General features: G+C 47.9%; 2 protein-coding genes across 2 annotated transcripts in view; one reads left to right on the top strand and one right to left on the bottom strand.

The window, feature by feature from the left end:
- The window catches only part of ASPA (aspartoacylase), a 75,679-nt gene that overhangs the window by 40,729 nt on the left and 11,698 nt on the right, over positions 1-23,252 (bottom strand). The gene's annotated exons all lie outside the window — the stretch shown is intronic.
- The window catches only part of SPATA22 (spermatogenesis associated 22), a 57,101-nt gene that overhangs the window by 31,137 nt on the left and 2,712 nt on the right, over positions 1-23,252 (top strand). The window contains exons 12-13 of the mRNA XM_065036390.1: positions 3,580-3,669; positions 15,406-15,521. The gene's annotated coding sequence lies outside the window, so the exon portion shown is untranslated. The remainder of the gene's footprint in view (positions 1-3,579; positions 3,670-15,405; positions 15,522-23,252) is intronic.

The raw sequence follows: 23,252 nt of genomic DNA, 5'->3' as shown, positions 1-23,252 counted from the left end.
CTTCTTACACACACCCTTCTTATGTCTTTTCTTGGCGTGACTTTGGTCCCCTCTGATAAGGCACTGGTTCGAAATACAACAGCTAGACTGTGGGTTTTAAGCTGAGACCTCTTCTGTGACAGGTGCTGACGGGCCCTGCTATCTGGGCTCACTGTGTGAAGAATAATGGCTTGTGAAAGGAAGGTTACAAATAAGGTCAGGAAGCAGCTCAGGACGCCTTGCATTCCGTGTTTGGGGATCTTAAAGGTTATAGGAGGGCTGCAAAACTTTCCTCCAGGGCTGCTGACTGACAGATCAGTGTCATGATTATAACCTCATTTTGATAAATCGTGTTGATCTACCATTTGCAAAAGGCTTTAAGAGCGCTGTCGGTGAGTCACGCGGTCCTGTGAAATACTAGATCAAATCCGTAGGAAAAAAATAGCGGTATATGCTTTGCTGTATGTCCTGCTGGTATAGATCTGCGGGGTAGCTGGTCTGGGAGCAGGACCTGCAACCCAGGGAGCTGCCCAGCCCTCAAGTGCCGCACTTGGGGGAGACTGTCCCGGTTTTGTGCATCTCCATGGACATCCCAGACACCCTAAGGGCCATTTAGCCCCCGAATCCTCAAGCAAAGTCCCTTGGTGGAACAAGCAGGCTGCAGATTCCGCCTGTGGGAACCGGCTGGCGTGTGGCACAGGGCAAGGGGGGCTTAAGGATGCGTCTTTTATAAGTTTGGTATGAGACGAGGGAGAGGAATCAGTTTTAAATTAAAATGAGCATTTTTCAACTCCTCCTTAATATTTATAAGGCTCTTTTTGCCTTACAGACAAATGCTCAAAGAGAAGATGGAAAGCTGTTCATCCTTATTTCTTGTGCCTTTAGCTCAGCTTCTCATTGTTTATACTACTCTGAGCAAAATAACTGTTCTGGAAATGCAGTCATTTACAAAATCCAGCCTACTAAGCCTTAAACAGCAGAGACATGTCCTGCTATGTTTGTTCCTTTGTTGTTGCTATGGCATCACCACACATTTTTCCATGTAGGAAAGGAAATCCCATGGAGACCAGATAATAAAGGCTTGAATTTCCAGGGCACAGTGTCCGTCTCGCCTCTTGACCTGTTTGACACCCTCTTTCACCAAACCCGCATTCACTGAGTCCAAATAAACAGCCAGCCATCAAAGGAAATATTTTGAAAGGATTGCTTGTGGTTAGCCTTGATGAAATATACATTGGAAAACCTGCATTTTAATCACATTTGGAGTTCTGCATTTCAAAAATGGTTTTGTTTAACTACATCAGACTTGTCACTCAGGGAAGTTTCCTTCCGTAGGATGCCTGCGTTTAAAAGACAAGTTAACCGAACCCAAGCAAATTTCCCAGGAGGCTGTAACAAACCAGCCCGGCATCTCACACGCTCACGTCTGAGCTCTGCGCTGCACCAGGTGCGTCTGCGGGCCGTCTGCAAGGGTGGGAGATGCTGCATGTGTGTACGACATCACCAGTTCACCACAGAGTCATCAGGATTCATCAAAACATCATCACTGCATCTTGCTTGCTGGGAAAACCTTGGCTTAGACTCTCCGCTTGACACTAGTTTACAAATATTGATCCTGTGTCTGAGCCAAAGTCTGCTCTGCCTAATAGCCCTGGTCATTCTGGGTCACACAGAATCGTTGTGCCTTTTTTATTCTTAGAAACAGCTATTTCATGGTCTTACCTAAAATTATCATTTGCACATGTGTCAAAATTCATGTGTTAATCCAAGTTTGTAAAATGCTCTGGGATGTTAATCCTATGTGATTTTTCATTCAGGTCAATATATAATACAAGGTGATTGTCATACTCAGTACCATTGATCTTCAACGTATTTTAATATATAGCTACTTATCATTTAAGTGTCATTTGCTGATGTAGCTATTTGGGAAGAATGGACATTTCATGACTAACTAAAGAGCAAAAGGCTCAGAATCGTCCTGATGCAAAATGACATAGTGTATTTTGGGTCAAATTTCTTGGCCTTCATTTGTTATCTGTCTTCCACTGCTGTCATTTTTGTGTAACATAATTCAAAGGCACTGGCCCAGCCATCCAGGCATATTAGAAGGGCCTTGTATCCCCTCGTCTTTCAAAACCACATATCCATATTGCATATAGGATATTGCAGCCAAAAGACACAGCCAGCCAGCACAGGATAATCTGCCACAGGCAACGTACAGCTTGTGGCCTTCCAGATTCTTCAGACAACACAGGAACACAAACACAGCCTTACAGACTTAATGGACTCTTAATGGATTTGATGGATTCTGCATCAGCAGTTTCTAATGGGACATCTAAAGAGGAAAAATCTCCTTCCCACAGAGATTCCGAGGAGGCGAACTCACAGTGCAAAGGCTCCTGTTTGCAATGCTTCGATGCTGTGTGAACTCAATGGCAAGACTCAAAGTCTTCGTCTCTTCTGAAAAGTCATTGAGTTTTCAGGGGATAATAACCAAGCCGTGTCCCCGCCATTGGCCCGTCACACATCGCCGCAGGCAATGGTGGCAAAAGGCACCGGGACACCCCGTGAAGTCTGTGACCTCCTTGGTCAGGGACATTTAACTCCCCAGAGCTGCTGAAGACGAGGCGCAGAAACTGGGGCGAGAGGTCTGCTCCTGTGCCCGGGGGAACGCTGTGGTTTTACACAGGGACTTGCGCTGCAGTTATCGAAAACAGAGCCTAAAATTCCATTGTTGAACCCAGAAAGGCAGCAATGACAATGTATTCCTCCTAATCACATATCCTTGACCTAGTTATTTTTGCATAAACTTCAACTATTGATAAATAAATTGGTTTACAAACCAGAGAGTAAATCACCATTCACTGCTGAGCTACTATTGTGCCTCTCATTTGTAAGGCAGCTTTCAAGCTTGCGTTTTAATCAGTTTGGCTTGGCATTTTGTTTTCCTACTATTATTTATGAACTGTATCTTATGAATGGATTATGTAAAGTAGTTTAATTCCAGTTGTTGCAGTTTCTCAGATGCCATCGCACAAAAACTTGCTTTGAGTAGAACACGCAGGTCCAGATTTTGTTCTCAGTTGTGCTGATAGACGTTAGACCATCATCCACTGAGAGCAAAAGGGATTTCCTCAGATTTACAACCGTTATGAGCATTTCGGAAAAAATCCAAGCAACGCTTTTCTCAGGGTGAGCAAAGGCACATCCCTGCCTCCCACCAGCACATTTCACACATGGGCTTAACCCACCTATCCAGTGTCTTCAGCTCACTAACTGAACCTGGTGACTCTTGTTGCAAGGAATTATCAGCTGCCTTCAGCTGTGACTTAATTGCTTTTGTTAGAATATGTCAGACACGCTGTGTGGATGGGTGGATTTTGCAACATTTGCTTTCTAAGATTTTGGATGCACCTAGTCACTCTCAAGCAACTAAAACCTCAGTGGCTAATTAAAGCGAGTGCGTTAGTCCCCTTTTGATGGCAGGTGTTAGCTCTTTTCTGTGGGTGAGCAGACAAACCAGCAGCTCTTAAGCTTTTGCTTGCAAAAACTCTCTCCAGATGCCAAAATTCTTGCCAATTATTACTCTCCATTTCACAGGTTTCTCTGATCTCTCAGTGTCTGACTTCGCACCTGAGCGTGGAGCAGAGAATGTGTGAAAACAAGAGCTCTGTTGCTAAGGGGCATTTGGTATGTATTTTTGCTATTTATTTCCCTGTACTAAATGATAGTTCATCTCTCAGGATGGAGTGTACAACGGGGTCTGCAGCAGCTGTAGATAAGCTGCAGCATCACACAAAGGAGGGAGAAAGAACTGTTATTACAGATGTCTTGGCTTGCTCAGGTTATTGCTCTGTGGTCACCTGGACTCAGCTCACTCGGCCAGGTGCCCAGTTCCCGCACTTGCCCAGGGTTTTGCTCACTCACCCAGTGTTTCATGCACTTGCCCAGCATTTTGTGCACTCATCCAGCATTTTGCTCACTCGCCCAGCATTTTGTGCACTCATCCAGCGTTTTACCGGAGCCCAGCCTGGTGTCGGAGCGGCCCCTGGTCCCTGGGAAGCCTCAGACAGAGGCAGCCTGTGCTCTGCCACTCGCACGCCAAACTGGTTCCGTTTTTCATCTCAGCACACGGAAATAGGTACAGTTAATTTGTATGACATCGTTGTGACAACACAGAGCTGTGAAGGTGACGGATGGCACAAACGCCATTACAGAGCAGTTTTTCACAGGTGACTGCAAGCATGGTGCAAGGCAAAAGGCACAGGGCTTTGTGCGTGTAAATGAGGCAATTACAACCGGAGGAATGCAGGCTGTGCATTTGCAAAACTGTGGCTCCCTTGTCTGAAGAAGTGCCTCTCAGCTGAGTTAGGCCTGGCTTTCTGGGCTTGCCTGGTTTTGCGTTCAGACAAGGAGAGCAGGCAGGACCTGCAGGGCACAAACTGGTGCCCGAGGCCTCACGCTGCACGGCCAACGAGTTTGGCTGGTGCTCCACTGGAGCCAGCGCATCTCCCCCCTGCTTAACACAAAGGTCCCAAAGACCAGCTTTCCTGGGAGCGGGGAGTAATCCTGCACAAGGCCTTCAAGATTCATTCATCCTTATTTAGAAAGGCATGTTATTCTAATGGCATTCCATGCTAGGCATGGTACAGTTTAAATGTTCTTCACTGGTTACAAATGTGACCTTCATTAACTTGTCTTTGTGCGCCTAGATCTACAGGAACAGCTCATTGCATTTTCAATTTAATTTAATTTGAATGATAATTTAAAAGTTGTTTGATGCAAATGTGACCATCTGCATCCTCGCAGCTGACAGAGTTTTTAAAGACGAGTTTGTTGGCAGGGCTGGAGGAGAGCTTGGTGGAGAATAAGAGCCAGGAGCTTTGCAAGGTGGCTTCTTGTGGGGTGTGGAGCCCCCCAGGAGCAAACTGGGAGTGCCTGTGGGCTGAGTGGGGAAGAGGAACCAAGCAACTGTTTGTTGTCAAAGTTGTAGGTGACCACTTAAGTGTGGAGCAGTGACCACAAGTCCTCAAGCCATCCCAGCCCACGGTGCCGCTTGTCATCTGAGCCACAACAGTAACTGCCCCGACCAGGCAAGTACTCACAACACAAAATGTGGGGGGATTCAACAGCAGGGAGGGGCTGAGCCGGGTTTTCCTCTGCCTTATCCAAAGACACTGGCTGTGGCTCTTGTTGTGGTTTAATTACTGTCAGTAAGACACTGTCCTCAAACTAAGAGCTCGCAGCGACTTGGGAGGGGAAGATGTAGAAGTCTTTTGTTCTGCTACAACTAAATCTAAGCTGTAGGTTTCTCAGAACAAGTATCTGCTTATTCCTCCCCTCTGCTGTTCACCAGCCGTCCTAGACACTCAAAAGTGGTAAATAATAATAATCACAACGGTGCTAATGGCTGTTTGTTCACAGTCACTACTCAGCTGCCACACTATGAGTAACTTGATAAAACAGAAACCCTGAAATGCTGCACTGACTTTTCTAGATTGTGGTCTGGGTTGACTGCTGGCTTCCTCCTAAAGTAATATGGTAAAATGGACTCTGTGTCCAACTCGAGCTCTTGAAAAGGAGCCAGAGGAACCATTTTGCCCCTAATGCTTCCCTGCTGGCAGCCTCGGCCAGGTAGGATGGACGGGGAGGTCCTGGCTGAGCCCTCGCACTGCAGCAAAGAGCTTCTACCTGCACCCAGGGAGTCATGCTTGGAAACTGGCATCCCATGGGGCTGACAACACCCAAATAAGCTCTACTGGAAGGGCCAGCAAAGCAAAGGGAGCTGGGGAAGGAATTCAAACCAGCCGCTTTCTGTCCTGTACCCTAAAAATCTCTTGTATTTCAAATAATGCCCTCTTTGGCACCTGTGTGCAACAGCTATTGCGCTGGTGCTCACGGGAATGTGGTTGAAAGCTTTTAGCTAAATTTGAAAAGCATTTTCTTCCTTGCCATTGCAAATATGCATGAGGGAAATGAGAAAAGTGACCCTTTCTAATGAGTGGTTGGGTTAGCACTGTCTGTGGCTCAGGAGACCTGGTTTTAGTTCTTAGCACAACCCTGTGTTCCTGAAAGGCTGAATTATCTTTTCTGATTTCTAGTGAAACTCAAGCATTACCAGCATTACCATTCCCATAAGAGCAGACCATAGACATCCCTGGTTTATTTTGGGGATGGTACTGTGTGTTGCTGTCTCCTCAAAAGCAAAAAATGTGTGCTGCTTTAGCACAAGAGCTTTAAGTGTGGTCTGTGCCAAGGCTCTATGGAGGAAGACAGATCCCTTGTTAAAATGAGTGTGCATGTTATGAACTGCAGAGTTTATTGTCTTAAACCTAGGAACTGGATGAAATATTGTTGGAAAACATCAGAGCAGCTTTCTGTTTGAGAGACTTAACTACTGATGCATTTATCTCAGACTTTTCTTGCCCTTCATTTAAAACCATGTTTTCTGCTGTTTCTCTTGTGCTCCCTAAAGCGCGACATGAGAGATCACAACATCTTTGACAGCAAGAGCAACTGCCCACAACTCCCCATACAGCTCAGCTGTTGTATTGCGTTGTGTTTCGGGCACCTCTAAGAGCTGCAAGAGCGGTCACCCAGGAATCCCAAATCCTGGAGATACTTGTGTGGCTGCATCTGAGGTTGAAAGATGCACAAGTGACTCTATTAAAACTCAGTCCCATTGGAAGTTCACCTTACAAGCAGTCTGTCAGCATCCCTTCCTTTCTGTCTGACAGGAGAAAACTAAATGTAGCACCCTGCTTTCCAACGGATGGCTCTTTCTCTGCAAATTATATTTTACCTTTATTTATGGGCATTAAAAATATTATTTAACTCAGCTTTTGGCAACAAGTAAGAGGTGTGCCTGGTGCCTGGTTTTCCTGTGAGATCAGGTTGAGTGAATAAGGTGAATAGAGAAGCTGAGGAGGTGGCTGGGAACAGGAGCTTTAAGTTGTGGCTGATTTCTGATCCTTCTGCTCTGTGTCAGTGCTGCTTCTCACCGAATCCATTAGAGAAACACTTAACAGAAAAAGGCAACCCCCCCGGGAGAGCCTCCACCTCCTGTAGAGATCTGGAAGAAAGCTCCCATCTAGCCATTAGAAAAAAGTACTTTTAGTTTTTAAGTTCAAATTATGGATCCAAACAACATATGCTGGAACTGAACACAGCCTTGCTGGGAGGGGATTTGCCAAATCTAAGGCTGCTCTAGCAACAAATAATAAACCTAATTAGGCTCCTTCCCTCTGGAGCATCCAATTTTGTGATAGTGATACAACAGGGCATCAGAGCATCTCTTCTTAAAAGATATTCAGAATACCAGTGAAGTGTTAAAAAACAAAGGCAAAACAAAAACCCCTTTTCTTGAGACAGTCAGTCACATTGTTTGTGGTTGTATTTTTCTACCACTGTACATCAGCCGCTTATAAAACATAAAGAAAGGAAAAAAATGAAACAGCAGCTGGTCTGACTCTATGTGTTGCTACGCAAGACAGAGAAAACAGCTATTTTACATGAATACTGATTGCAATGTAAGAAAACTATGGACTCTATTTTTCTCACAATACTTGGTTTCCTGGTATCAAACATCTCTTTGATAGAAACCTTATAGTTCGGCTTTCAAGAGGCAAAATCACTTTAACTGGTGTGTTAGAAGGACTGCAGATTTCATCTGTCACTGACAATCCTTCTGTGCTTCCTCTGCAAACACACAAACATCAAATGGTGGAGCTCTTCCAAGGCTGTCAGCTCAAATATCCTTTTCTGGCCTGGAAGATGCTTAAAATGGGAAGTTTCAGAAACAGAGATGAGAAGACTCATGTTTCACCTTCTTCACGCTTGCTGCAAAAACTCCCACTGTGTGCGTTGCCCCTCGCTGGTAGTTCAGCTGCAAGGCCCCGAATTCATCTCTCTTTTCCCTCTGGATCTCTGTGCTTTGGCTCTTCCCTCTGCATAAGCCTTGAAACCCGTCAGAGGGAGCGGATGGAGCTTTTCCACCCGCAGTTCTGCACACCCTGGTTGGCGAGTTGTGGCTGATTTAATCCAACGAACAGCCAGTAACGCTGGTGCAAGGGGGCTGTTAGTGCCTTTGTTGCAGGAGGAGGATTTTTGCCCTGCTAGGGCAGGAACCCCCCAACAGCTTGGTAGCCGAGCCCTTTCCCCCTCGCATCCTCATAAATTAAACATAACGGCTGCCGCCCGCTCCTGCAGACAGCCGTATTCTAATAAATCACATAAATAGAGTCTGGGAGATTCACTGCCCTTTATTTCGCTTGAGTCCTGTAACTCAGCTGTTAATTGGATCTGAGATAAAATCTATTTTACCGCCTGTTCCCTAAACAGGATTCTGGAAAACCCTCTCCAGAAGAATAACCCATAGCACTGCCCTCTTTGTTCTGCTCCTCTCCTGCGCCGTGCTGGAGAGCGCTAAGGCAGCATGGCCAAGCTCAAGAGAAGTTTCCTCCCCCGTGGCTCTCCTAAGCTGCTCCTGTTTGGCCACCTGGTGAAGATTCACGCTGGTTTTTGCAATGGCAGCTCAGCTGCTCCCACCTCCAGTCCCAAAGCGCCGGTTGCCAAGGGGCCTGGCAAAGCGTAACCCCTCTGGAGCAATTATACGAGGCTGTTGGGGATGTTCTAACCAGCAAGGACTTTATCCGAACAGTAAGCTTGTTTTTCAGAAGGATCTTAGGAAGTTCTGGTGGTTTAATTGGTGTAATGCACCTTTTCAGCTGGGAGTTTCAGCGATGAAACAGACATGGGATGTACGACCAAAATAGTGTTGGGAGTTTTTGGGGTGTTATTACCTTGAGGAATGGGAAGCCCAGATCTGTTTGCTTCTTGCCTTCCACTAATTGCAACACCTAAGGAATTTCAGGCCTTTTTAGGATGGCTTTTTAAAACCCGCACCTATGGAACTAAGGAAAGGGTTTTTTTCCAGCATTTTCTCTCAAAACTGAAATCCTACACATTTTTTAGCAAGAAGATTTGCTGCAGGGTCTCTTTTCTAGGCATTGTCACCTCTCTGGTCCTGTTCTGTGCGGAGCGAGTGGCACCACGTCGCGATGTCCCTGGTCTGTGCCTGGTGCTCACAAAGCATCGGGAGCAGAGCGGTGCCTTCGGCCGTGCACGGGTCACCGCAGCCGAGCTACAGCGCTTTGGCTACTGGTTTTATTGTTTATAGACCTCACCTGAACCAGTATCTAGGAGCAACAGCAACATAATTAGCTTTGGCAATTAACACTGCTTAACTGGAGCTGCTGCAGGACCAAAGGCACTTTTCGAGACCGCAGAGGCAGCAATTAGCATTTCATTAAAGTAACAAGCCTAGCTAGACTTCTGAGCTGGGGCTGCTGATCTAATTTTGGGACCCATCAGTAAACCCTGGGGGCACTGAAGTGAGATGCATCGAGTCTTTCAGCATCACGACTGAAAAGCGGGATTGGAAAGTGACAGGAAGATGTTGTTGTTTTCTTGGTTAGTTACTGGTGATCTCTGTGTTCTTGTGATGTACAACTCAGCAGCACCAACTCCATAACAAGGAGATGGGTGCGGTTGGGTCTGTACACCCCAAAGATTGAAACTGGGGCCTTGAGGGAGCCTGGGAGGCAGAGCTGGTTCTGGGAGGCTCTTCCACCTCCAGCTTTCAGGTTCAATCTAGTAGTAAATCCTGCCGTACCACTGCTGGGCATGCATTATATGCATCTGGAGCTTCCACATGCCAGGTTTCAAAAACCATTAGCTATAACGCGGTGACTCACATCTTGTGAAACCATCTTTCGGATGCTGCCATTATTTTGCATCCACGAATTGAGTTAGTGACCTTCAACAAGTTGTTAAAGTAGTTCCAGATCCTACAGAGAAGGCAGTTTCTCTCTCTTAATTCATGGCTGCTTTTCCTTGTATTTCTTGCTTGAAATACCCAAAACATGAGAAGCGTAACAGGATTTATTATTTGCAGTGATTCTCTTGATGAAAATCATAATGTAGCAGTTTATTGGGTTTTCCCTGGAAGAATCTCTAGTGCCCCACATTTCATACAGTGTTTAGGGCAGTGTTCATGCCATGTTAGCCTCAGATTGTGAAAAACACTTTGTATTTTGGCATATTGACATTTAAAACTGGACTGGATAAAAAAATGCACTGAAAAAAACGCTGAAAAACATAGTATAGCTGAGGAATGAGATGTATCTTTATAGGTATTCCTGGTTTGGAAGGTCCATGATAAAAATTTGCAGTACACATCCATCTCCACCATCACTTGTGCATATTAAACTCCAGCTAACATACCAAACAGTATTTAGTGGTTTTGCTAGGAAATACCACTATAGAATCAACAGACTGATTTTTTTACTGTTCTCTGGCATAACACAGGGGGTGGAAAAATCCTGCTATGAAGCTTTGTGATATCATAAGGGTTATTACCCAACACAGCTGTCAGTGTAACCTCTTTTCCTTGCAGCTTGCTTTGCTGTTTTCTGTGCTTTACTATAACCAGTAATTTTCAGTAACCCGGATCTCGCTAAAAAATAGGGACAGAGCTGTACTTCTGCAAAAGAGACAGATATGATAAAGCCAGGAACTTTCTAAATAGCAGTTTTATTGGGCAGTGTTTCTGTTGCAGCCAACAATGGGGAGAGCGTTGGTGTCTCTCTTCTGAATCAATGCTGTTGGGGTTTCAGAAGACATTCCTCTGGGATATGCACTTTGCGTTTCCATAAAGGCTTTCTCCAACGAGCCTATTTCTGTACATGCCAGAAAAATAGGAATGCTTTCCTGCTTCCTGAAGACAAAAACTGTGTGTTTCCCCATTCACTGTTTACTGTGAGAAGTTTTTATTTATGTCTGTTTATCACGCATGGAATTTTCGAGGCGGGGGAATAAGACAAGAGTCTCTAATCTGGTTTCCGTGAAGTTTCTGCCACTGAGCTGTGCGGAGGGGAAGGCGCTTGGCAATGGGACACCCATTGCCTGGCTGGGGACAGGCTCGCTCCCCGTGACGCTGGCGTTCAACTCTCTGACCCCGGCCCCGGTCACCATCGCAGCGTTTGTCACAGCTCATTACACAGCAGGAATGTGGAAGCCCAGTGACCTTTCCCAGAGGGACAGACAGAAAAGCTACGGCACAAAAGAGGGAGGAAAATGTTGTACGCTTTAGAATCATTGAATGTTATTGTGATGGAAAACACTGGGCTGACAACGGGCAGGGACAAAGATTTGCCTTTTAGGGTGCTGGCTGTGGGGTTTGGACATCTAATCGTTCAGCTTCCCTTCCTGTGCCCCCTTGGCTGCCAGGGGTTTGGCAGGCTGGGGAAGGGGTCCCGCTGACACTGGGGCACGTGGGACCTGGCGCTTTGGTGATGCACTGGAGCACAGATCAGAGGTGCGAGAGCTGGAGACACCCTGCGTGGCCTCCTTCTGCCAGGCAAAGGAAGAGGCTGAAATGTGACATTTCTAAACCTATTAACGAAGTCAAGGCAAACTTTCAGCCCTTCTCCCCAAAGCTCCTCAGGTTCTGTTGCGTGGGACCAGAGCCCCTGGGACTGCTCCCAGCTGCGACTCCAGAGTTTCTTCTTCAAACAGGTCCAGGTTTCTAACCGCCCTGTTCCCCCCTTCATTTCAGTTCCAGTTTTTATTTAATCTGACTTCTTCAGTCTTCTGAGACAAACTGATTAATTCTTTTCCCCTTCGTAGTCCCCTGAGTCCCTTGTTCAATCTTTCCCGCCTCAGTGAGATCTTAATAAATGCTGCCTGTGGCTGGAAGTGGAATTGGGTCTCAGAACTGTAATTAATTCTTTACTTCCTCCATTGCTTCAAGATGCTATTTCCAGCCACCAGCCCGTGCAGAAGTAGAGGTTTGCAGACTGCCACCAACTTTTGCTTCTGATTAATGTGTTGTATCCACCTTTCTTCCTTCTCGCTCTCTTGCATTTCTTCGTTTGCTTTGTATCCAGTTTACTGTCAACATATGAAAACACTGATGGGCTTCCATTTAAAATGCAATCTCAGAGACAATTGCTTTTCTCCTTGCTCAGTTATTTGCAAGCCTCTTAGTCCGGGCTGGCTGCTCATGACAGGACATCCAGACCCACTGCAGTAGCGTGACCGTGGGCTGACTATAATCTCCCTAATTGCCCTCTGTAGCCTCCTTTCCAGTAGTAGCTTGCAGGATTTTAACTCCAGCACACGGACTGTCAGCCCAGGGAGTGCTTTGGAGGCATTGCACAGCAATTTGGAAGGAGCTGCGTGAGCCACAGCAGAAATAACCAGGAGCATCAGAAGGTCTGAATGAGAAAAAGTGATTTAAAGGGTTTGTGGTTGCTGGCAGAACAGTAGAGGGGAGCACAGTGGATGCCTGAAGCCTGCGAACACTATGGACTTATGTAGGGTGATACCTCAGAATATAAATAGGAGTGGATTAAAATTAATCTAGGGATAATTGGGCTGAGTGGGGAAGCTGTTCCTTGCTGGTGTAGGAGCCGCCTCCAGCAGGGCTGGAAGCCCCCGGTGCTGGCCCTTCTGCCTGGGACCTGCTCGGGGTTTCATTCAATATGCCAGCGAGGGAGCGAATGCAAATGTATCTCTCTTTTGGGTGAGATTTATGCCACCTCCACATGCACAGCCTCCTGGCAGCAATAAATCACGGAGGGGGAGGGAATGCTGCAAGGAAACGGTTCCCCTGCAGTTTCTGTGCGACGGCAGGGAGATGTGGGGGGCTCAGCTGGCTGCTCCCAGGTGCCCCAGCACCACAAACGACACCAGAGAACACCCCCAAAAGCCTGGGGAAACAGAGAGAGGCGGGGTTTGCTTTTTAGCCATCCACCTTCCCTCCTGTGCCAGTGTTGTGTGTGTGCCCAGGTACCGGAGGCTGCGATGGAGCCATCAACCTCAACTTGGCAGACAGGTTTATTACAGAGATCAGCGCTTCCCCTGCTCTGTGCCAAAGTTCTTCCCAGCGTGTGATGAACTGGACACCCCCCAGATCCCCAGACATCCCCCAGACCGTCGGGCATCGGCTGCAGCGCAGACCTACAGCTAGTGCATCAGCAGGCGCCTCACCCATTGCAACCAGCCATAAATACACATGGGATGGAGAGCCTGGTTCAGCCCGAATCGTGGCAGACACAGGTGTACCCATAACTGGTACAGGAGCCTCAGCCACCGCCAAGCCACCTTACCTTACAGCCCTCCTGCTCCTGGGACTCTGGCTGGGCAGATGGCAGGACTAGAGACGCAGGAGATGCTGAGTCCCCTACACGCTGGCCACAAGCAGCAGGCACAAGGAGACACAAAGGGGACAAGTTCTCTCCAGTGTGTCATGCTGAGCCCGACGCAATGGCCAAGCTCCGCTTCCCACCAGCGTGACAGGGCTTGGCTGGGGGGACGAGCTCTGGTCTTTAGGATCTGGGTTCAACCTCTGGGAAAGGCATTTGGCTGCTGCCTGTAAGCACCTGACCGGGGTTTAATCCACTTTCAGCACAGAGCCCCGACGAGCCCCCAGCAGAAGTAGGACAGCTAAAAATACTCAATGCACAAAGAAAACGGTGATTCGGGTAGGGCTGAAGTAAGCGATTTATCTCAAATCAAAAGGTTCAAAAGGTGTGAAACGCGGTCTCGTCGGGTCAAGCATAAGAAAAGGAGCAAAGATATGAACCAGTCACAGGGCTTAAGAAAATCAGCAAAATCTAGAGATTTTGCTAAACTTCACAGCAAAAGCAGCAGAGCCTGTACCAGCAACACAGGGAGGTGCCTACTGATTTCCCCACCATATGCTGACTTTACCTTTACTGTCAGTCTAAATTCTGCCAATTATTAAATTATCCAACTTGCAGCAGGAACGCAGTTAGATGTGATCCAAATGGTGTCACTACAATTATGGTAATTATCTGAAAACAAGCCAATTACTTCCCTCCTCTTCATGCCAGTTGGTACCAAGATAGCAGCTGTTCGAGGCAAATTTGTTATCGCGTTACTGTACATTTGTTAAAGGTTGAGGTTATAGATTCTAGCCTTCTTTTAAATATTAAAAATGCTATAAAGTCATGGAGTGTATAACTTATTAGGATTTTTTCTAAATGTCAGGAAGAGAGAAATTTCTCTTATATGCCAAGAGAACTGGTGGGGAAGTGATTTACTAATGATTCCTTGCTGGAAATGTGTACTTTGCAATCAGCATACAACTGAGCTATAAATTAACCTATGTCAGCTTGTTACCTCTACCTAATAAACTCAAAGCACAAGTTTTCTGAGGATCTTTTGTATTTCTCCTTTTTCAGTTGTAGTATTCAGGGTGCTCAATGCACCAGGAGGCATCTTGCAGGGTTGGCCCCTACGCTGGATTCACGTTGAGCAGCTCAGTTTGTCAAGTGCTTTGGCTCATTTAAGCGTGTGAGAAGCAGCAACACCCACTCACGGAGCGTGAATGCGAAGGCTGGTTCAGCCCCACGAGCGCTGCCCCAGGCAAAGCAAGGTGGGCCAACACTGGGCAGAGCCATGGGAAACTCTTTGCCCGCATGAAGAGGCTCCTGAGAAGTCCTGGTATCAAGGCATCTTTTACTTTTAAACCCGTTCATATTAAGGATGGCCTTGATTAAATTGCCGGTGTCACAACATACAAAGCCCACCACAGCGGCTACTGTCAGAGGCGCAAATGAAGCGCCCTTGGACCACAGATCAGCGTAACCTTGTTTTGCACAGACCTTCCTTGTAGAAACTAGAGTCTTTCACCTCATGGTTGCTACCATATCCTCCCTTGCACTGACCTTACTTTTTTTTTCATGTGATGTTTTGAAATCTTTGGCTTTGATGTGCGTAAAACACTTCTTTCAATAAATGTCAAGGGCAGATTAAAGAAAATTAAGCGGCTGGAAGAAGAGCTGCTGCCTTTTGGCTTGGACAGCACTTTCACGACAACTGAACGCATCAGCTAGGAAGAATGTGTGTTTCCTTGTCCATGCTCAAGGTACACGCCAGTAGGATCTGTTTATATCTGTGGGCTTAACATCCATCCCCGTGCATCTGGAATTCCCTGCAGCTCATGTGCAGCTACACAGCCGAGGCACAGGGCAGAACTCGGTTCCCGGGAGCAGGGTAGTGGCATTACCCTGCTGCTTTGCTTGAAATAATTAGCTTTGCTCACAGATGACCTTCCCAGCAAGCCCTAAAGGCTGACAGATTTGGGTTATACTGGAGCAGCAGAGAGAAGCACGTTCCAGAGTGCTCCTCCTGCAGAAATCCCTGCTGCTCACTCCACCGCCAGCCTCAGGAACCCGCGCTGGGCATCACGGTGCCCACGCACCCACAGCAAAGGGGCTTCTCGCCCCCGCGGACCATGGGGGATGGAGGCAGCCTGGGCTCTACCACCTCCCTGGACATCCCCAGTACCCTCCTGCTATTTAACTGATACCATCTGCTTTCTGTTTTCCTTTCCAGAAAAGTCCCTGTTGCTGCCAGAGTGACCTGCCAGGACTCTCTCTGCACCTGGGGTTGTGTCCAGATCCCACTAACTTGGCAATATATGAAATACCACCTTGCACAGGAGACTGCAGGTACGCTATTCCTTACTGATCACCACTTGATTCTTTCTTATTACAATTTAAGATTTACTCATTACCTTTATCGTTTTGCTTCACATGAAGCTATTTTCACATTTGTTACCCATTATAACTACTCCGTGCAGATTTCTTCCTGTTAAGCAGCAACAAGATATTCAGCCACTAGGATTACATTTGATAGTGTTTAAAAAATATATAAAATGCAGGCAGCCCCTGCCCAATTGTAGCATTAGGTATGAGTGAGTGTGTAAACAGGTTTCTGCTTATCAGTCCCGCTGCTATCTGCTGCACACAAACTGCTCAGCCCCGCTAAATCCAATTTCCAAGGGGTTAGAGGAGGAAACTGTTTGCAGAAACACAGCAATACAAACCTGCAAAGCCACAACCGTCATTACACTGACGTTGAAGGGAGAAATGCCTCTTGACTCCTTCTGGCACCCGAAGGTGACATTTACTTTTGTGGCTTTGATGAGAATCAGCCCAGCTTTGCCATGGGATTGTTTCCTCCTATTCTCCCCTGCTCTGTGGTAGGTGGGTGACAGTGGCTGAGCCAGCGTGCCCGGAGCACATGCTGGTCATGGGGGTCTGCAGGGTGCCCCGGCCCTGTGGCACAGCCATCACCTTCTATTTTCCCCAAAACAGCTTGGAAACTTGATTTAGAAACACCAGCCACACACCGGCAGGAGAGACAGGAACAAGGCTCCCCTGGGGTGCCCTGCACTGGGCACAGGGCGAGTGGGTGAGGTCCTGCATTCAAGGTTCTGCATTTCGGAGTTTTTGCCAAAGGCCTGGCAGCGGACAGACACTGCAGCTCCGTCCTGGAGGAGCTGAGCCCTCCAGGTGCCCTCCAGCATCAGGGAGGAAGGAACACAGCACTGGGGCTGGACCCTCTGACCTGGCTGCTGTCGGGACAGCAGGAAGGACCCAGCGGCAGCAGGGCTGGGAGGTGCAAAAGGCAAAGGTGCCTCAGCCCCTGACACAGGCACGAGACCTTTGTGTGTTCCCAGACTGAGCAATCAGGCCGCCCACCTCTGCCCCAACTCCTCCTGTGTGAGCTGCTGCCCAGAAGTTCACTGCATCAGTAAAAATGCAAACTGTAAGCTCATTAGATATTCATAGATACTCTTTCTTGATTAGCTCACCATTAATACTTCAATGTCAGAGCTGGATGCATACTGCCTCCCTGCTCTCTTCCTTCCTGCTTAATTAATTTTGACCATCACCAACAACAGTCTCCGACAGATAGCAGAAATTAAAGTGGGCTGTTCCGTGACTTTGCTTGCTGTAAACAGCTATTTGCAATTCTTCTTCATACATCACCCACCCGCGACAAAGAGATCATGGTAGCAGAAAATGAGTCTCCCTCATAAAGACTTCAGAGCTCCAAAAGAACATTTGCTTGTTCGATAAAAATAATCCAAAAGACAATGCAGTAGGCACAACCCAGCAACGAGATTTGTGTCTCACCTAGTAATCAGCTGGCTGTTATGCCATTTAAAAAAAAAGGGGGGGGGGACAGAATTGTTAATTTATCTTTAAAAAGAAAGGGCCTTTGATTTAGGGTAGCTCATAAAAGCCGTAGTACCGCTCAGCTGTGAGGGGATGTGATAATCGCTGCAACCCCAGCAGTGGTATGAGCAGCTCACTTCATAAAATGCAGGCTGCATGGCTGCCTAATGCACAGCGCGCACGTCCACGGCTGATAACACGACATGCTGTTAATAGTCTGTTTGATTTTATTGACGTGCTCAAGATATATGGGGGCAGGAGAAGCAGCGAGGCAGAAATTAGACAGCAGCATTCGCTCCAGCTCAGCCCAGGGGACTGTCTGTCTTCATCCTACCTGCTCCAGGGCCTGGAGGGATGGGCAGTTCTCCTGCGTGACAGGAGGGCATTTTGTCACCTCCACAGCATCCTGACATGACACACACTGGGATTGCTATCGTAGTGTGTCTGTCTGGCACCAAAGCAGCACTGGATTTGCAGAACCAAAATTTTTGCCCTTCTTGGCTGCCACCCAAGCTGCACGCCACTGCTGCACAACAAGCCCTCTGCTGCGGGACATGCTCCACATCTCCATCCATTGCTGCAAACCATCCTGCCCCATCCTCCAGCCTCTCCTTTCCCAGGGAACAGACCGTGATGGTGGCCCAAGGCGAGCAGAAAGGCAGGAGCAGGGCGTTGCAGCTCCATCCCCTCCACGCAGTAACTCAGGCTGTTAAATGCCTGGCCAGAGCTCGCCATCTGCTTCCAGTCTTCTAGGAATACCGCTGCGTAATTCAATCAAAAAGGAGAAGATCCTTGTTTCACTGAATCGTAAGTCACTCTTCAAGTAATTATATTTTTATACCCCTATCAGGAGCAACAGGGGCTGTTCATTTTATGGGCTTTAGCAGCCGGAGCTGTGCTTCTGCCAAGGTTACGGCTGGGAGGAGAATGTGATTTAACATTTCCTCAGCCACCCAAGGCTTACCCGTGTTTTTAGCCTTTTGGTTAGGCAAGTGAATAAGGCCCTGCAGGACCAGGGCCTTTGCCCAGGAGTGCTCTTATTGTGGAGCACAGAAAATGCTCTGGCTTGGAGCAGAAGAGCTGACCAGACCATCAGTGTGAAGCTGATTCCCAGCAGGTGAACATGCCACACCTGCCCTTCCAGGGCAATGCACAGAGCAGCTCTGCAGCACAGCGACTGCTGCCTAACCAGGGAGCAAAACCCTGCTTATCCAGCAGCTGGAGGAGACACAGGGCTGCATCCCTCATGTGCTGCCTTAGAAAGGTCAGATCAGATTAGTGCAGGGGAAAAACCTACCTACTTGCTCCATCTGAAGTGCCTGGGATGCAAAAACCAAAACCACAAACCAAAAGGAGTCTTTAAAAGATTTGAAAAGGTAACCTTGCAGGAGCCTTCTGGTGCTCTTTGGGTTAATTTCCCCACTCTGGACCCTTCCCTACCCGACAGTGTGTGCCATCTCCCCATACAGCCATCCCTTAGCATCACTGTCCTTTCCTGGGTTAGTTTTTCACCTGCTCTTTCACCGCCCCAGATGTTCAGTCTTTTAAACAAATTTATTCCCTTCAATTTGAAAAGGGCTTCACCACGTTTCCATCTGTGTTTACACTCAGTGCGGGGTAAATTCCTCCTCCGAGCAGATCTGTTCCTTCTCAGCAAAGAAACACGACTCAGCATCGATTCAGACAGGAAGGCGGAACAAGAGATTTCCGAACCAGCTCTCACTTGGAAGCTGTGCTACCTGCCTGCACGAGGACAGACACCTCCACCAGCGAAAGGAACCAGGACCTGGCCCAGGGCCACCGCTGACACGTCTGTGCTCAGGTCTGGCTCCCCAGCTCACCCAGCAGCCCAGATCACACAGCACCGTTATTCAGGATGCTGAAGCCAAATGTTCATCTAGAGCAAGCAAAGCAGGACTGAAACACCCACATCCCAACGAAGGGTCTGTCCCAGGCTGCCAGGGCTGGAGGTGTTGGAAAAACCCATTTTATCAGACTTTCACAGCTCCTTTCTCAGGGAAACGCTCTGTGCATGCCTGCCGTCTCTTACAGCAGGGCTGGCTGATGAATTGACAACTGCCTGGGCAATTTGCAACAACACAAAGGACAGTGAGCAGCTGCAGCCCAGATTTATCACCTTGCTCACCAAGGCCAGGCCAACACATCTCCGCTGTACAACAGCAGCCAGTCCCCGTAATGACTTCCCAGGCGGATCTACGGATAGCACGAGCTTCATCTAATCTCAAGAAAACAGATTTTGAGGCATTTGGGGGCTCACTGCTTCACCCTAAACTGATCTCAGCCTTGAGGTTTCAGGGCAGCACGTTGCTGCTGGCAGGCGAGCGGACTGGCTGCTCCCATCGCTCTGCACTGCCCTGCTCGGTGTCCTGACAGCCCCGTGTTTGGCTGCCTGTTAAATTACAGCCAGGATCCAACCAGCTCAGCAAATATTTCTGTCTGACGCCAAGACCAGACACTGTCTTCCATGCTGTTTCTGTGCTTCCATGTTTTAGTAGATTGTAACAGGGCAAAAACTTCCAGCATAGACAGAAGGCTGGACACTGGGGCTGACCAAGACTCCCTGAAGTGCACGCATCCTTCTCTTGAGCAGAACAAGCTGGAAACTGCTCATGACAGTCCCCAGCTCCCTGTCAGTGTCAGAGAGGATGGGGAGGCTTGGGTTTTTTTCTCGGTATTACATTATACACTCAGTCCAGATGGATGAGTCAATAAAGATGAGGTGACCTCTACACAATTGCTTTGGGATGCATGAAATTCAGCTAGGAGCTCCATTCCCCACAGCAAGGGAGGATATCCAGGTGGTCCTGGAGGGGGGCTGCAAGGGTCTGTCTCCATCTTCCCAGCAACAGCAGATACAAACAGGAGGCAAGCCAGGGGGAAAAAGGGACAAGTCAAATCATTTATGAAGAGAAACATCAGCTGAAGCACGTAATCATTATAGGAAGGAGATAAAGAGACATGCTTATTCCCAATATTGTGGGCATGCTGTTAATGACAGCTATTAAATGAGAGATGCTCTGAAGCCTTGCAGGATCCCGTTTATCACGTCCTGCCTGTGCTACCAGCAGCCTGACCTTGCAAGGAAAGAAAGACCAATAAGCAGTTAAGCCCCACGAAAGGTGAACCATAATCAAAGCCATCTCTCCCCAAAAACTCACATGAGCGAGCCTGCTTGGAAAGGTATGGCTTGAAGAGCGCTGCGATAGCAGCCCTGAGCATCACACTGGTACCTTGGAAATGCTAGAATCGGGTAAATGTCCTGCATTGTAGAAGAAGGAACAAGTGCCTGCAAACTGAGCACAGGCAAAGGGAAGCAAATTCCCTGTAAAATCGGAGTGTGGTTTTCCCATCTGAAAGGCTCGGCTGTGGCACAGTGCTGGGGTGCTTGGGGCAGGCTGGTGTTTCCTCAGGGGCACTTGTTATTTTTTTGTTCCCATTTATTGCAAAGCACTGCTATTATTTACAAAATATACTTCTTTTTTAATGGACTGTTACTGCATTCAAGTGCAATAACTGGTCTCTAAACTCAAATCCCTAAGAGAACTGTTGAAAGAGAAGCAATTCAGCCACATATTAACACGACAAGGATTTCCCCAGGTTTAAGGGAACGGAAAATATGTTTTGTAAAAGCAAACTAGTTTTTTCTTGCAGCATGAAACTGCTCTTTTCCAATGACAGCAATGAAAGGATATTGCTTCTGTCATTGATGCCACTGGAAATGTATTGCCCCTCGCCAAGAAACCCATGAAAGGACATGGCTGGTTTATTCTCTAAACGAGACTACTGAGAAATAACGCTGCTCCCAGCACTAGCCAGGCCCGGCCTGAAGGGAGGGCAAAGCCACCAAGTCGGCAGGTTTGTGCCAAATGGCAAAGCCACACCTGGAGAAAATCAAAGCATATTTTGAGAACTAAACAGAAGAAGGCAAGCTGTCCAAATGCCAGATGGAAATGAATCCCTAGCTTCTCTCTGACATGAGGCTCAGCTGCTGTGCAGCACAGCCAGGATCTGGCCCCTTCTCTTTCAGCAGCTCTGCACCTTGTATGGAATGAGCTTAAAGCCTGGGGAAGGCTAATCTACACTTAACCTGTGGCACAGAGCCTGGCCGTTAGGAAAGCTGCCAGCCCTTCTACTGCTAAGTTTAATGGTCTGGCTCTCCGCTAAAGATTTTAGGTTTTAAAAGTGAAATAACGAAATGGCTCTCGAACTAAGATGATCTGTCACTCGCATGTATGCACTGAAGTGAGTGTGGAGAAATTACTGTTTCAGCAGAAGTAAAAACTGTGTCTGGTGAAAGGCTGGAGTTGATGTTTGTGGTTCCACTTTCACGCTCGTCGATCTGCAGATCTGGCAAGTTCATTTTGTTCCCTGCAACGTCCTCGCAAATGACACCTCCCAGATGGGAGCTAGACATGAAAAAAAGGTCAGTTGCTGCTTTTAACATGGGAATTCATCAGATTCTTAAACATGGTAGAATAATATCATCTGGGCTCAGGTGCTGGTGCCCAGCATCTCCACAGGGTTCAGAGGAGCTCCAGGACACACTGGCCCAAGGCCCAGCATACTGATGGGTTTTACTGAGCTGAATTCTGGAGCAAATTGGCAACAAAATGCAGCAAATCAGAGGATTTGCATCGATGCAAGTGAATAAAAAATGAGAGCATGTGTCAAGTCAGGCGTAAGCAATATTGGCGCCAGCGTGAAGCACCTCTCGGGCTGGGCTGTGACAGAAGCCCCTCTGCAGCGCCCCGGCAGCGGGCTCCTACCATCAGATATTTATTAGTTGTGTCAGGAATTAGTGAGAGTTCACTGACTGAATAATAACGTGCCAAAGGCAGCTTTTTGACTTTGCTAATGTAATTAAAGAAAGCAGGGGGAGGAAAGCCTTGCACTGGGGAAGGAACCAGGGCTTCAGATGTTGTTGGCCGCTTGTCTCTATTGCGAGGACAAGGTGTGAAATGTGGAGGGGAGAGGGTGAAGATGGCAATGACGACCTGGGCAGTGATGAGCATCATGCGGTTCCTCCCAGCTATGGACAGGAGAGTTGCTCTTTCCAGAGAAAGACAAAGGGAGAACAGAAAAGCTTCTGCAAGCAAGAAGGATCTTGGCTGCAGAATGCAATCAATTTTTGCAGGACGAAGCTCTTGGGACTACCATGAAACTTGGGATTAAAGTGCAGCTAAGTAAGGGAATTGTGTAACTGGGGGTTTCTGCCTGTCTTGCTGGAGCCTTAAGACTGTTCTGATTCTGTCGCAGCGATGCTGTGAAATTGCTTTTTGAAACCAAAAGAGCCTTAGAAAGGCCCAGGCAGGTCAGGATCATTTGCCCTCAGCACTGGGTTTGTCTTGAGCAGTGAGATGATGGTGGTAGGATTAGACAGAGAGCAGCGTGGGGTGAATGCAAAACTGCCCCAAAAGGCATCCCTCAGGCTCCACTGTGCCCTCGCCAAGGTGCAAAGCTCCACAGCCCCCTCCCGTCAGGCCACTTTGCTGGCACGTCTCAGGGATCAGGGAAAGGATCAGCAGCCGTGGGGCGACGGGGGGTGCACCCAGTTACTAACTGCCAATGGATCCAGTACCACTCGCCAGCAGAGCAAGAACCCTTTGCCTGAAAACTGCACGGTGAAAAGCTTCCAAAAAGCAACACAGTCCTGGTTTTTATCGAGGCTTTTCGGGTAGCAAAAGGAGCTGCGGAGGGAGGCTGCGAGTCCCTGCTGCCTGCCTACGAAGGCTCATTGTGTTTCCTAAGCAGCAGATACAATCTGCTTTGGTGCCAGAGCCCGGTTGCCAGCAGCTCAGTCTAACAGCAGACCCATTATCCTTCCCTCGGTCCCACCTGGAAGCCACTGGAGAGGTTGTAGAGGCACAAGCAGCCCCAGAGAAGATGCCTTTCCCTTACAGCCCTGGATGGTAGGAGACAGTTGTGCCTGGAACAAACTCCTATACTTAAAACACCAACAAAGAGGCTTTTGCTGACAAACGACTGTGGCAGGATCTCAGCTGCGCACCCATGTGCCCTCCCTGGACCCCTCTCATCAGCAGCGATGAGCTGCAGCTGGGGCTTGGGGCTGCCCCACACAGAAATGGGGCCAGCTCAGCCACCCCAGCTTTCTGGAGATGCTGCTGTGCAGCTTTAGGAGCAGGTATCAGAGCAGAAGTTTAATTTCAGTGAGCCAGCACCATGCTTAGGGAGCGA

This window comes from Columba livia, chromosome 20 (genome assembly GCF_036013475.1).
Source record: "Columba livia isolate bColLiv1 breed racing homer chromosome 20, bColLiv1.pat.W.v2, whole genome shotgun sequence".
NCBI lineage: Eukaryota > Metazoa > Chordata > Aves > Columbiformes > Columbidae > Columba > Columba livia.
Note: the sequence above shows the minus strand (reverse complement) of the source record. Positions and strands in the feature narration are given on the sequence as shown.